Source organism: Ceratosolen solmsi, unplaced genomic scaffold (genome assembly GCF_000503995.2).
Source record: "Ceratosolen solmsi marchali unplaced genomic scaffold, CerSol_1.0 scaffold13, whole genome shotgun sequence".
NCBI classification, from domain to species: domain Eukaryota; kingdom Metazoa; phylum Arthropoda; class Insecta; order Hymenoptera; family Agaonidae; genus Ceratosolen; species Ceratosolen solmsi.
In genome coordinates this window covers 4167962-4181204 of record NW_011948418.1, presented here as the reverse complement: position 1 = coordinate 4181204, position 13243 = coordinate 4167962, and the positions used below count along the sequence as shown (strand labels likewise).

The 13243-nt window shown below is 27.8% G+C and overlaps 1 protein-coding gene across 4 annotated transcripts in view; it reads left to right on the top strand.

The window, feature by feature from the left end:
* Synd (protein kinase C and casein kinase substrate in neurons protein Synd) overlaps positions 1 to 13243 on the top strand; it is a 102233-nt gene that overhangs the window by 60858 nt on the left and 28132 nt on the right. Inside the window, exon 1 of one of the 4 annotated variants that reach the window (XM_011496943.1) lies at positions 2579 to 2611. The exons of the other annotated variants lie outside the window; for them this stretch is intronic. The gene's annotated coding sequence lies outside the window, so the exon portion shown is untranslated. Of the gene's footprint in view, positions 1 to 2578; positions 2612 to 13243 lie in introns of those variants that run through there. 4 annotated transcript variants of the gene reach the window in all.

The window sequence follows — 13243 nt, the reverse complement described above, 5'->3', positions numbered from 1 at the left end:
ATTTGTCACTCTTAAAATGCAATACAATTCTGCGCTCATTGCAATTAATGCATAATAAATATCTTATATTTGAATTTCTTTTATAAATATATTTTTACTATTTCATATTAAGGTTTTATGCATTTGTTAATTTTTTTTATAATTTGTATTTACGTAGACGAAATATATTTAACTCAGTATTGAGTATAGAGAAACTAATACTCATTGATATAAAAAGGCATTTGTTAACAACATTTAACTATGATTTTCAATCAAACGTAATTACACTTATCACAAACTCCTCGATTTTCGGGGTAAATTAGATAACTGCGAGCAGGAGTATATTATTTCCAAATAAATATAGCATACAAAGAAATTCCGATAAATCGATAAGATCATCCACGCATAATAAATTAGTTGGTTAATTTTATGATACTGACAATAATAACATTGTTGGAAAAAAAAAACTCGTGGAATTTAGCGGAAATCGAATGAAAAGACAGTAATGGAGGTTCGCTTATTAAATTTGATGGCGCACATCGGGAAGACTATTTTTATTTTGTACACAAGTAATAGTCGCGCCTGCGTACATACACGTTTATGTGCAGTCAAGCAAAATATTGTTGTTGTTGTTATGAAATGGTAACGTTCATGCACATTTTGCTAGTTATAAAAATTTGTTACATTCAGCTTAATTTACTTTCTGATAGTGAATTGTTTATATAATTAATTACTTTGAATATTATTAATTTTTAATACTATTAAACTAAACATTTTACAAAGAAATCATTAGTATATTAAATATAAATTTATTATATATGTTTCCTAGATAATAATTATTATTATTGTATTATATACTGTACAATACATTGCACAGTATGCGCGCAGGTAGACATAATTTAATGAAATTTTTACAAGATAAACTGTTGGTATTAAACTTAAAATGTCTATGTATTTGTACATTTAGTAGGCATTAATATTTTTATAAAATTCTTTTATCAAGAAAATCGGAAGTTGGACAATTTTATTTTATATTTATTAATAAAATTGAACGTAAATTAACAAACTTTTATATATTCCGAATGAAATCGACTGATTCTCTTATACTGTGTCTATAAAATTACTCTCCAAGTTCAATTTAAATTTTATATTTTTACCAATTTATGATCAATATTATTATTAGTCATATAACATTGGCTAACAAATTTAACTCTTTAACACTTAAAGCTCTTCATTCGGTTACGAACTTCTTCGAGTTATTGTAATTTACTTACAACTCTCTCATTACTATATAATTCTTGTGACAATTAATGTTGAGATTAAGCTTAGCTTGCAAAAACAATAATATTCGGTTGTAAACAAATGAACGCGATAATCGTTATTTAACATTAGTTTCGTTAGTAAAGAACTGGTGGAAAAGATACTTTCGTTCGAAGTATTTATTGTTGCCAATAATTTTTTGTCAATATATAGGAATAAGTAATTGAAAATTCACTGCAACAGCAATTTTCATAGTGAATTTTTAAACCAGTTTTTACAATTTTTATATCAGCTATTGCTCATAGGCATTGTATCGGCAATAACTGGTTATTGCAGTTAACACGATGTGCGGTGTCTAAATGCAAATGGTCTCAATGAATATAACGCAACTTACGTAAGTGAGTAAATCACCAACGGCGTCGTTGTTATCGTTTAGCGACCTTCAACGTTTCTCGTATGTATTGAGCACGTGTCATGATGATTGTTTATCGGGTGCCATTGACAATATTTATGATATAAATATCAATTATTTAATAATATTCAATATATATATATATAAAGATTTTTTTTTTTTTTTTTTTTTTTTTTTTTTCATAATTGTGTTAACATAAATGATAATTACTTGAAATAAATTATACGTGCACTGTATGAATTCTTCTAAATTTCAATATAATTTGAAATATAATTTTGTGATTTATTGATATAATAAAAATATCGATCGATTATTTTTCTGTAAAATAAGGTATTTACTTATAGTTTGGATTATGGCTTTGGAAAATGTGTTAAGCTCGATTCATTAATTGTTTTGATTAAAAAAAGAAAAGTTTAGTTTAGCGTTCACAAGACCGAAATACATGAAAAATCATATAATAATTCTAAATAAGATTATTAAATCAATACCATCAAGACAGGATTAACAATATCTGTGTGTTGTGTGTGTGTGTGTGTGTGTGTAGTAGTAGTAGTAGTAGTAGTAGTCTTCGACTGTAATATTTGCAAACCGGTAGATTATTATATCAGAATAAAAACCTCAACAATTTTTATATTCATTATCTCACATCGTATCAAATGGTTACTCAGTCTAAATTTAATGCTTTTAGGTTGATAATATCATAAAAATACAATTTTAGATATGACATTATAAAGCATTGAAATTAAATAACCGTTAATTAAATTGAAGAATTTATAATTTCATTTGTTGCTGTTTTAAGGTAATAAACTTAATTACCAGTAACAATCGTCTTTAAACGTAAAACGAAAAAAAATTTAAATATATATTTTAAAATACTTTGGTTCTTTTTAAAATTCTTTTTCATTTTATTACAGGTAAGCCAATATTCTAATCTGCACGCATAAATTTCTGAAATAATACGTAAGTATTGCGTGATGTCACTAACAAATCTATCATTATCGTTCATATGGTCAAAAGAAAATACTAAAACAGTTTACTATCTGCGCAATAAACTCGATAAGAAAAGCAAAGCAGTGTCGGAAAGTTTTTTTTTTTTTTTTTTTTTTTTTTTTTTTTTTTTTTTTTTTTTTTTTTTTTTTTTAAGCAAAAGAAGAAACCATACTGATGACTGGTTCGTAACGCGCAAATTAAATTATTCCTAAAAATAGATTTATCATTGTTTTTATATATAACCTTATAAGTAAATATAATCAACTTATTGACTTTTCAACCCTATTCTACGCCAAACTAATAATGTTTAAATGTTAATTACAATTTTCATATAATTGACCGACGATTTTAATAAATTGTGAATTGATTTGCCTAAGCATCTCATTAGGCTTTTCAATATGCAAGAAGTGCTCGTGCATTGTAAAAATACGCGTTTATCATTGATGAAACCACAAGTTGAATTGTAATCCATTATACGTCGTCTTCTTTTGGTGCACACGAGCCCCATACAATAAGCATTCATTATATTTCAACAATACATCAGCCATTTGACTCTCGATCTTTGTTCACATTCTTGACGTCACGCGTTAAATTTTTTGAACACATAAAAAGACACCTCCTCTGCCCTTCCCCTTCCCTAGATTGTCGGCCTCATTATCATGCAGATGCAATGCGAATTAACTAAACTCGGATAATCGTTATCTAATGGGTAATTTAATAACAATCCAGGGCGTGAGATTGAAAGACCGGAAGCTCCGAGGCACATAACGAAATTGCCAACCTACAAATTCACCAACGTCGAAATAAAGCATCTGCTTATTTGTTCTCAGACTCCGGGGCTCGCGTCTTCCATTCCTTCTTTTCATTTTCCTCGATATGCGATACGACCATTAGCCTCCGAGAAAACAAACCACCGTGTCGTTCACGGTATATCTGACCCCTCGATCGAGACGGCGTGAATAGCCGAGTCCCCTTGGATCGGTTTCCCTCTCAACCAATCGACTGCGGGCGTGAGAGTTTTTCCTTTTTTCTTTATATCGGCTTTTTCTCCTGAATATACATAATACATTGTAGCTAATTATCATATTCCCTCTGTTTGTATAAAGTGTTGAATGAGTGTTTAAGAAATTTCTTCTTACATTCAGTGTTTTATGCGAATTTGAATACGGAGTTGTAAGTGCAGTCCTTGTGTTCAATTATTATGCTCAGCATAATTATAAAAAGAATACTTTTGTATTTTTAGATTTAGACAAAATGTAATTAAATTATATTTATTTGTAATTGGCTATTCATAGTAGGCAAATTATATGACTAATTGGATTAATATTTACTTAAAACGATTTAATTTATTTATAGCAATATCGCAGAAAAAAAAACTAGTTTTAAGTTGGCGCGGTAAAGAAATAAACTGAAAAAATTTTCTTCTATATATAAAAATTTATTCCAAATTACATATTTATATATATACATTTATATTTCTCGTCTTATAATTTATAATTACTTATCGATCAGAAAATAGTCTTATTATTTAAAACAATCATTTTCTATTTGCTGATAATTCTTAAAACGTAGCATAAAGCAAATATCTATCGCTTTTCATTATTATTTTAAAAGAATAATATAAATAATGGATGTTTACATACACGCATTCGTGTGCATAAAAGCTATAATTATAAATGAGGAATGAACCAAAGTTATGTGCTGGTGGAAAGGTCGATCGTTTATTGGAATTAAATAAAATCGTTCTGAACTGAAAATGAACTATTATATTTTATAAAAATTTTAAAATATGAAGATGATTTTATTTGAAATATTCGAGCTTATTTTTCATCCAGTATACTCTAACTTATATTGGTGAAGTTTTATTGCTTTTATGTCGACTATGAACTATCAGACTAAAAAAGTTGTTACAAGTAGAACAGTTACTTGCTCTTTTCGTTTTATTGTTTTTAAATCTCTTTACGAAAATTATACTCCACATTGTTTCTTACTCCCTTATTTCATCATCGATTGACTGTACTATTCTCTCTCTCTCTCTCTCTCTCTCTCTCTCTCTCTCTCTCTCACTCGAATGCATACACGTATTTTTTTAACTATAAGTTTATTATTTTAATATAAATACGCACAAAAACATTGTTTTTTAAATGAATTTTTTCATACAATAGAAATTTATTTATTTTTTGAAATTATTAGTAAAATTCATTACGTGTTTTTTTGCTAATTCAAATAATACATTTAAACATAATCCTTTGAACATTATATTAGGATATTTACATTATTTATCATATCCATACTTTTTTTTTGTTAATTCTTCCAATATCTTTTACATAATTTAAAGCAAAGTAATTAATATTCATTTTTCTAATTTTCTTAAAAAATGTTTACCCAATGAAGTAATTAGATTTTTTGAATATTTACTATTATTTTTCAATACCAATTGGCATAAATAACAATAAAAAAAAATATCTAATGGTTCGAATATATTAGAAATTAAATATCGAAAAGTAATGTGCTATTTAAGTTTTAATAAAAATTAATCTGTCATATAATGTTTTGCAAAATATATGTATTACTAGAGTATGCATATAAAGATCGCGTTTTATCAATTGCCTCGAGTTTCTTTGTTCGTAACTAGTTTTTCTTTTTTTTCTTTTTTTTTAGAATCCCCCATTATATTAAATTGTATAGTTTTTAGTTCATATAATTAAAGTAAATTAAATAAAAACTCATACTAAAATAAATTGTTTTGTATAATACCATAGTGTCATGCTTAATCGTGTATCAAAATGAAATAATAACAATAAAAATCATAGGTTAATTATAATTATTGCATACAAGATGCTTTTACATTTAGATTTTATTTTAATTATAAAATGTACAATTGCATTTGGACAGTTAATTTGATGAATTATATACTGTGTAAAATCTTTTTAAAATAATACACACGCAATAAAGTTAACCATTCTTTCACAGTTAAATAAAAAACAAAAAGACATTGTGAATAGATAAAGTTTGTTTGATATAACAATAAGAACCTGAGGTGTAATTTGGCCTCATACATAATGCAGGCATGCATAATTAAAATTATTTTTAGAAAATATTTTTCCTTTGCACGTACTTATAAAAAACCTTAAAGTCCTAAGAGAAAAAGCAGCAGCAGCAGCAGCAGCAGCAGCAGCAGCAGCAGCAGCAGCAGAGATGGGTCGATTCGTTTAGTTTAGGCCACGCCCGCACTTTAGGTTCGTAACCACAAATCCCTTCCTTATTCGCCATTTTCGACCGAAGTGTTTTACCTGTTTTGTCATAATATTCTCGTGTTTGTACTTAACGGGAAATTTATATATTTGACCTTCTTCCAGCTTGACTTAATTTGAACCTAATTTCGTTTAATTGTCACTCGATTCATTTCAGTTAAAAAAATAACTTATATCATTCAATCAGAGAAAAGTAATTAAATGTTAAATATCCCAGCGGATATTAGTTGTGTATTTTATTATAAGTCAGTAAATGAAAATCAGTAAAAAGATTTAAATTATTGAATGAGGATTGTTAATGCTACGCAAATAATAAGTTTTTGCAATTTATTAGTTAAACTATTTATTAATTTAATATAACATAAAATTTACTAGTTTCATATTGTACTTTGTCTAAAATAATGGTATAAGTTAAAAAATTTTTTTATCAATTTCTTAAATGTATAAATACGTTGGATTAAAGAAGAGTTAAATTTTCAGAATATATTTTTCAAATAAAATTAATTATATCTTTAAATAAAATAAGAATTTTTTTATTTTTTTAATATAATTATAACATAAAATTAACCCTTACTTTAATTTTCTCACGCAAATCTTACGCTAAATTTATGAAAAAAATTGTTTTCGATACATTACAATACGACAATATAATATCCAAATATTAGTTGTTTTACATTTTTCGTTTTCCTTCAATACCTATAAACAACAATTATGAAACGGACGAGCATATTAAATTAAAAATATGCATTAAAAAGGCACGTTAAATATTATTCAAAATATTTACAAACATATAAAATTATAAATCAGGCCTTTATTATATGTATAATTGAACGCACACCTTGAACAATTACGATAAATAAGATGAAATGGATAAGTATTGGAAATCTGCCAGAGAAAAGCCATAATGATATAAAATTCTCGGTAAAAACGACATGTTTCCAAGCAAACTCGTTTGCTGTCCTCTTTACGGGCACACACTTTCCATTTTCCTCGGGCGAATAGTTTCTCTCTTTCGCGAATACTTTCTTACTTTGGTATGCGAGTGCGTATATGCGGGAAACCGGGGGTGAGCGGCTTTAACCTGGATTTAGACAACGCCAGAGTATTCCGAAATATACGCGAAAAATTATAGGAAGTTACGATTATGTTTATGTAAATGATACGAATCATGTTATATTACACTGCAACTTGCTGTCACCACGACACAGTCGTGTATTATGCTGATAACGATAATCAGTCGATGCAGTATACGGAAGAGTTTTAGCATACTATTTTTTTCTTGCAATATTATGCAAACGCTTACGAGCGTAGGAAAATTATATACTTTTAACTTTTGAACGTAGGCTTTCTAAGATGGGCAATGGATGGTTTATGTTTAATATGCATTGAAATTCAGAACTTACTGTTTCTGACTGTTCAATTAGAAAACTAATAAAAGGTAAATAAATATCGTGAAAGTTATTGTTATGCAAATCTTTTTTACAGCATACACTTAATAATTATTATAATATAATATTACATTATAATACGTAATTTACAAATTGAATATTCTTAGTTTATGCTGATGTTAATCACTACATAAATGAACGTGTAATATTTTCACAAAGGTTATAGTGTAAAACGTGTTTGTAACAATTTTTTTTTTATATTTGTCACAACGATATTTTTGTCTGCAGTTTTAAATATATGTTTATTTTCTATTTAAAAACAATTAAAAATTAAACTTCGCTTAAAATTTGGTAAAGAATACTTATTATAACTACATAAACATTGTTCGAAATGTTAAAAGTCATTATTCTATTGACAATTAAATAAATTATAATTCTTATAGTCTGTAGATAGACTGAAATTCGTAGAATTTTGAAAATTTTAAATTATTAAATTTATTTACTTTATCTTTAAATTCCTAGATAAATCGTTCATATTTTAAAGCTTACTCGCAGTATTATTTATATATTGGCTTATAATATGATAAGTTCATTAAATTATATTGTATTATATATAACTGCATTATGTGCAATAACTTTTATTATATTCATATTTTTTCGATTAATGAAAGCTACATTTGTATTATCTTTTTTATCTTACTTAATATAAATTTCAGACTTAACAATATTGAATCGTTCGAAAGATATTATATTGTCAATTAGGAGTAAAAATTCTGAACAAATTACATTCGTAATTAAATGTTCCTTCTATAGTTACATTGTTTTTTTTCCCCATGTATTATTGTAAACTTTTATTATTATTTTAATCTTTCAGTTGGTCGTAATATATTGAGAACCAATCGAGTTGTCCTAAAATTTAATTCTTAAAACTGTTTGTGAATAAACTATAGGCCGAATGAGTATAACAATAAAAATAATTCAGTTAAGTGTATGTATGGCATTTATTGATATAAAAATTAAAATTATTAAAAATATTTTATGTAAATAAAAAAAAGCTTTCGATCAATATAATTGTCAAATAACGTTGAACTTGGAAAAAATGTTAAATAGTATTTCAATTTCAAATAACTTTTCATTTTGCAAGAACTGAAATCGTTCCGAGATTTAAAAATATTTTCAAATTGTGCTTCATAATTCAACTAAAGTGATTTATTGATAAAATTTCTGAAAATCCTTTGAATGTATGAAGAAGGAAAAATCTATTTTATAGAATGATTTTGGGCGTCAGAATAACACGAACGATTCAAGCATCTTTAAAAAGTTTAACAAATTGTGATAACATGAAAACTATGAACGGACTATGTGATTTATTAAAAATATTTTCATGCTGATACAATTAAAAAAAAATGTACTTGCAACAATGTGCAATTTTAAATATAATGCAATGGAATTAAATATGTCGAGATACAAATTTAATATTTATGTTTCACCTTTCACTGTAAGTAATACCAGTGATATGCGTTTATTCACATACGTGATTATATAAATAATATTTTTTAAAGTAATAATTCTAAACGTCAGCAAGGTAATAACTAAATATCTGTTGGATTTCATAAAACGCTAATTTTTTTTAATGAAAACGATCGATCATTATTTAAATTTTTATATTACACATGGAAATTTATTTCCTCTGATATCGCGAACGAATAGAATATATCATAATCGTTAAATATCATCCCGCTCATTCTTGTATTACTAAAGTAAAGCTTCGAAAATTAGCGGATATTTGCATTTCAGAAAAATCCAATCGATCCTTTCAATTTAATGGCTTATCGTAAAAAGAAAGTTCCAGTTGAAAAGTAAAAACTTCTTATGCTTTCAAATACTGCTTCGCATTCCGCTTCGTGCACCCATTCGTTGGCGCTGATGTTAACGTGGAATCCGTCGGCTCATTAAAAAACAATCAAAAATACAAAATAGGAACGGAATGATAAAGTATAAATTCCTCATCGCCTTGAAGGTGTGGGCGACCGGACTCGAGACGCTTACAGTTGCCTACTCGCGTTCTGCAAAGCTTTTTTCCTTGCTGGGTCATTCACTCTGTGGGCTCGCATTGACAAATTGCCGAGACTTGAATAGTTGTCATCTTCTTTCATTAACTTTTCAAAGAACTAACGTGTTCACATATCACGGCAGAAGCCTTTGAAATTTTCATGCTCTCTTAATGAGAATGTTTCGATTTTTTATCTAAGGTTTTTTTTTTTTTTTTTGTTTTTATCGAAGATTAGAGACTCTAATACTTATCATTATATTAATAACATTTAATTATACGATGACAGCTTTATCCTTTTATTTATCGAAGGTTTTCTTTATCTAGTTATTAAACGGAGAGTCGATCGTTTCATTATATGCATTATCATAAAACGTATGATTGTTTAAAATTACAGTGAACATGAATTTAGACAGAATAAAATTTTCATTTATTTAACAATATTTAAATACATATTTAAGATATTACCAAACTTGAACTAAATAACTTTGCGAACGCATTTTATAATGCCTTGATTCTCTTAAAAGGCAAATATTTCAATAATCGGCAAATAAAATGTAATAACATCGATATGCATATCGTTATTTATTAATAGCATTTCGTAAATGCCATAATAATTGTGTCATAACTGATTTATGTAATAACTTACATTTATAAGCTCGATAAGTCGTACTAAACACAGTTGGTAACATTACTGTCATAACGCTAAGATGCAATGGTAAATTTCACAAACCGCAAAATATGCTGAATAGTATTCTCTGTAAAAGTAACCACAATAGCTTTCTGGTATTCGACATTTTTTCAAATAAAAATTAGAGAATTTATTTTGTTTTATTTATAATGTAATGTACAATCTGTATAGGAAAATAGAATTATTTGTACATTTATTTTCTATTAGTAAAATGTTTCATACTATGTATCAGCAATCAAATAATGATTATTGACATAATTTTTTTTTTATTATTTTCAATGTTAAATTTTATTTTTAAATAGAATATAATATTTGGAAAGACTGATTGTATAAGTATTATATTCGATTTGTTCGAGTATTGTGATGTGATCGCTAAATATTATTTAATAATCACAATTATTGTTTCAAATATTATCATGAAATTCAATAGATTAGAATTAACATGTAAACAGAGTAAAATTGTGGTTAATTATCGTATCATATACTTCAATTACCTTAATTAGAATGGTTAGAAGATACATAATATTTATCGTTACATTAATTTAGCCAATTAAAATTTCATCAAATAATAGAATAAAATAAAAGTTAACATTTTATTGAAAATAATTAGCCTTTAAATAGCCTTTAGGAGTATATATATATATATATATATATATATATATATATATATATATATATATATATATAATCCTATATATATAATATTATATTCGTGAATATTTAATATTCTAAATATTTTGTTACCACGAATATCAATCAAAGTTCAATTGGATTTTCTTATCTTTGGGAGTTCATCGGTTGATGGATTAATTTTGCAAATCGATATATCGATTCGTAATATTTGCACTGCTAAAATTGGTATACAATAGAGTTTAGGATATATTCACTTTCCCTTAATTTCCGTAGATGAACGACCTTTGCTTCGTTTTATTTATTATTTATTTATTATTAAGTACAGCTACTGTCATTATCCCGAGGAAGATATAAGTTAGTTATTAAATATTAAAAAAAAAAAAAAAAAAAAAAAACATCTTTGTAGACATTGATATTTTAAATCTTATAAATAATGTTTGTATCGAATTATCAATCATTCGCTTTGAAGGAAAATGTGTAAAGGAAATATTTTAGAGCCTAATATAAGCATCTGCTTAGTAAATGGCGATAAGCTAAATGAAAAATAACGGAGTTGAACTGGTTTTAATTCGAAAGAGGCAAGGACAGACAGAACCTACACGTCTCGACGTAAATCATCAGGTTAATAGAAAGCCGGCGAAACAAGTGGGCACGTTTATTCAGAATTGTCATACAAATAGATTAATTGCGAATCTGACGATGAGTGTGAGAAGTGTAAAGTTGTGAAACTCTTGGGAATTCGAAAGCATTAGCATACATAAGTCGTAAGACTTTATTAATGTATGTCTTTGAAAAAATTAGTAACAGAAACGAATCGTTGGACTTTAAGTCGTGGCTATAAAAATATCGATTGGCATGAAACTTGCTCAACAGTGTTAATATATTATGGGTCGTGTTCAACCTGCTCTTACCAATTTCATTGAATTCAATTATAATTTGTAGGATGTCGATAAATTGCCATATAACAATGCAACGCTACATTTTTAATGAACAAATCCATTTATCCAATTTATCAAGACACGTGGATCAAGCGTACATTTGCCATTCTCTCTCTTTCCTCGTGCGAGCGAAAGCTGTTTTGAATGTAACGAAAATATTTCGACCTTTTTCGTCGCCATCTAGCGGTGATAAATTCGCTATCGTAATACTCGGTCAGGGCTTTATCCTTGGATTATTAAAAGAATTGGTTAGTACCTAATCATTGTTTCCCAGAAATTGGAAAAGAAATCAAGAGGCCAGGCGACGCAATTAACAGCCGAGTGTCTTATACACAATCACGAATTTCATCGATTCTACGGATCATAAAATAAATGAAAGTTCGCTCCGGATTTATAAGCGGACGTAATAAAGCCACTCTCTCGAAGATGCGTCATTAGTCACGGCTGATGTCCTTCCCGACCTCTTCGGTTCTCGTATTTATCCCTCTTCCGCTTAGCTTCGCGTCGCGTCGCGTCGCCTTTTCTCTTCATTCCTTTCTCCTCCCTCTTCTTTATGTCTTTATGACATTTAATTTTAAATAATCATTCGTATTGCTCGATATAATCTTATGATGCACGGATCCAGCTCAGATAGATATTTATTTGCTATAAATTCGCTACTCGATGAGGCTTTAATTGCGTCGCGTGCCTCCACTCGATCGACCACCGCACCCATTATTATTACACAAACGTAATTTACGAGCGCGACGAAGGATCCCAAAGTTTGCTTTAAGGCGTATACGATATTCGCGACCGAGTCACGAGGAATTACAGTCATTATGACAGGTATTACGCATCAACATCCCCATGCCGTCATCGCCAACTAGTTTTTTCGGCTTTTGTATGCGCAGTTGTTTTGACACAAAAGATATAAATTCCTACGATCGATAACAATGTTTCCGGCTTTTTATAAAATACAGTCATATCTCGTGTTAAATTCGCTTCTACCTACCATTAAACTCATTTCAGTTAAATCTAACAAGTAGCATTGAAATTGCCCTTAGTAGAGTATTCGCAAACACCGGAAATAGTTAAATTTGTTGGAAATATTATTTATAACCTCGCGAAAATGTGCCATAAATCATATAATGTGCCCAGCGAATCATGGTAATTTATTTATTGAAAGGTACATTCATTTTATTATTAGATAAACGTCAACTTATAACGTACGAATAGAACAATTATTTCATTTGGAATTTACGAATTTAAAACTCGATTCGTCGATTACTTATTTTTTAAAATAATTTTAAGTTTACTACTAAGAATAAATGGCTTAAATTTGACTACACATTGATCAATAACGCATTGTTTATAGAAATCGATACTTCACCACTCCCACTCAGCTTTACTATAACCATCGATAATAATATTACTAATATAATTAGACTTGAATATTTAATCCACGTAATCTATAAATGAGTATGGACCAAGGTGCATTATTTTAAAATCAAAAATATAAATTGCATTGCTCGACGTTCGTAATTCGAAATTTCTGTCTTGACTTTAATGTCCTTCGTGATTTTGAATTTTGAATTCTCTTCTTTTTTCATTCTATATGAAAACAGACATTTTTCATTCCAATGTGACAGAAGTTCTTTTATTATAATAT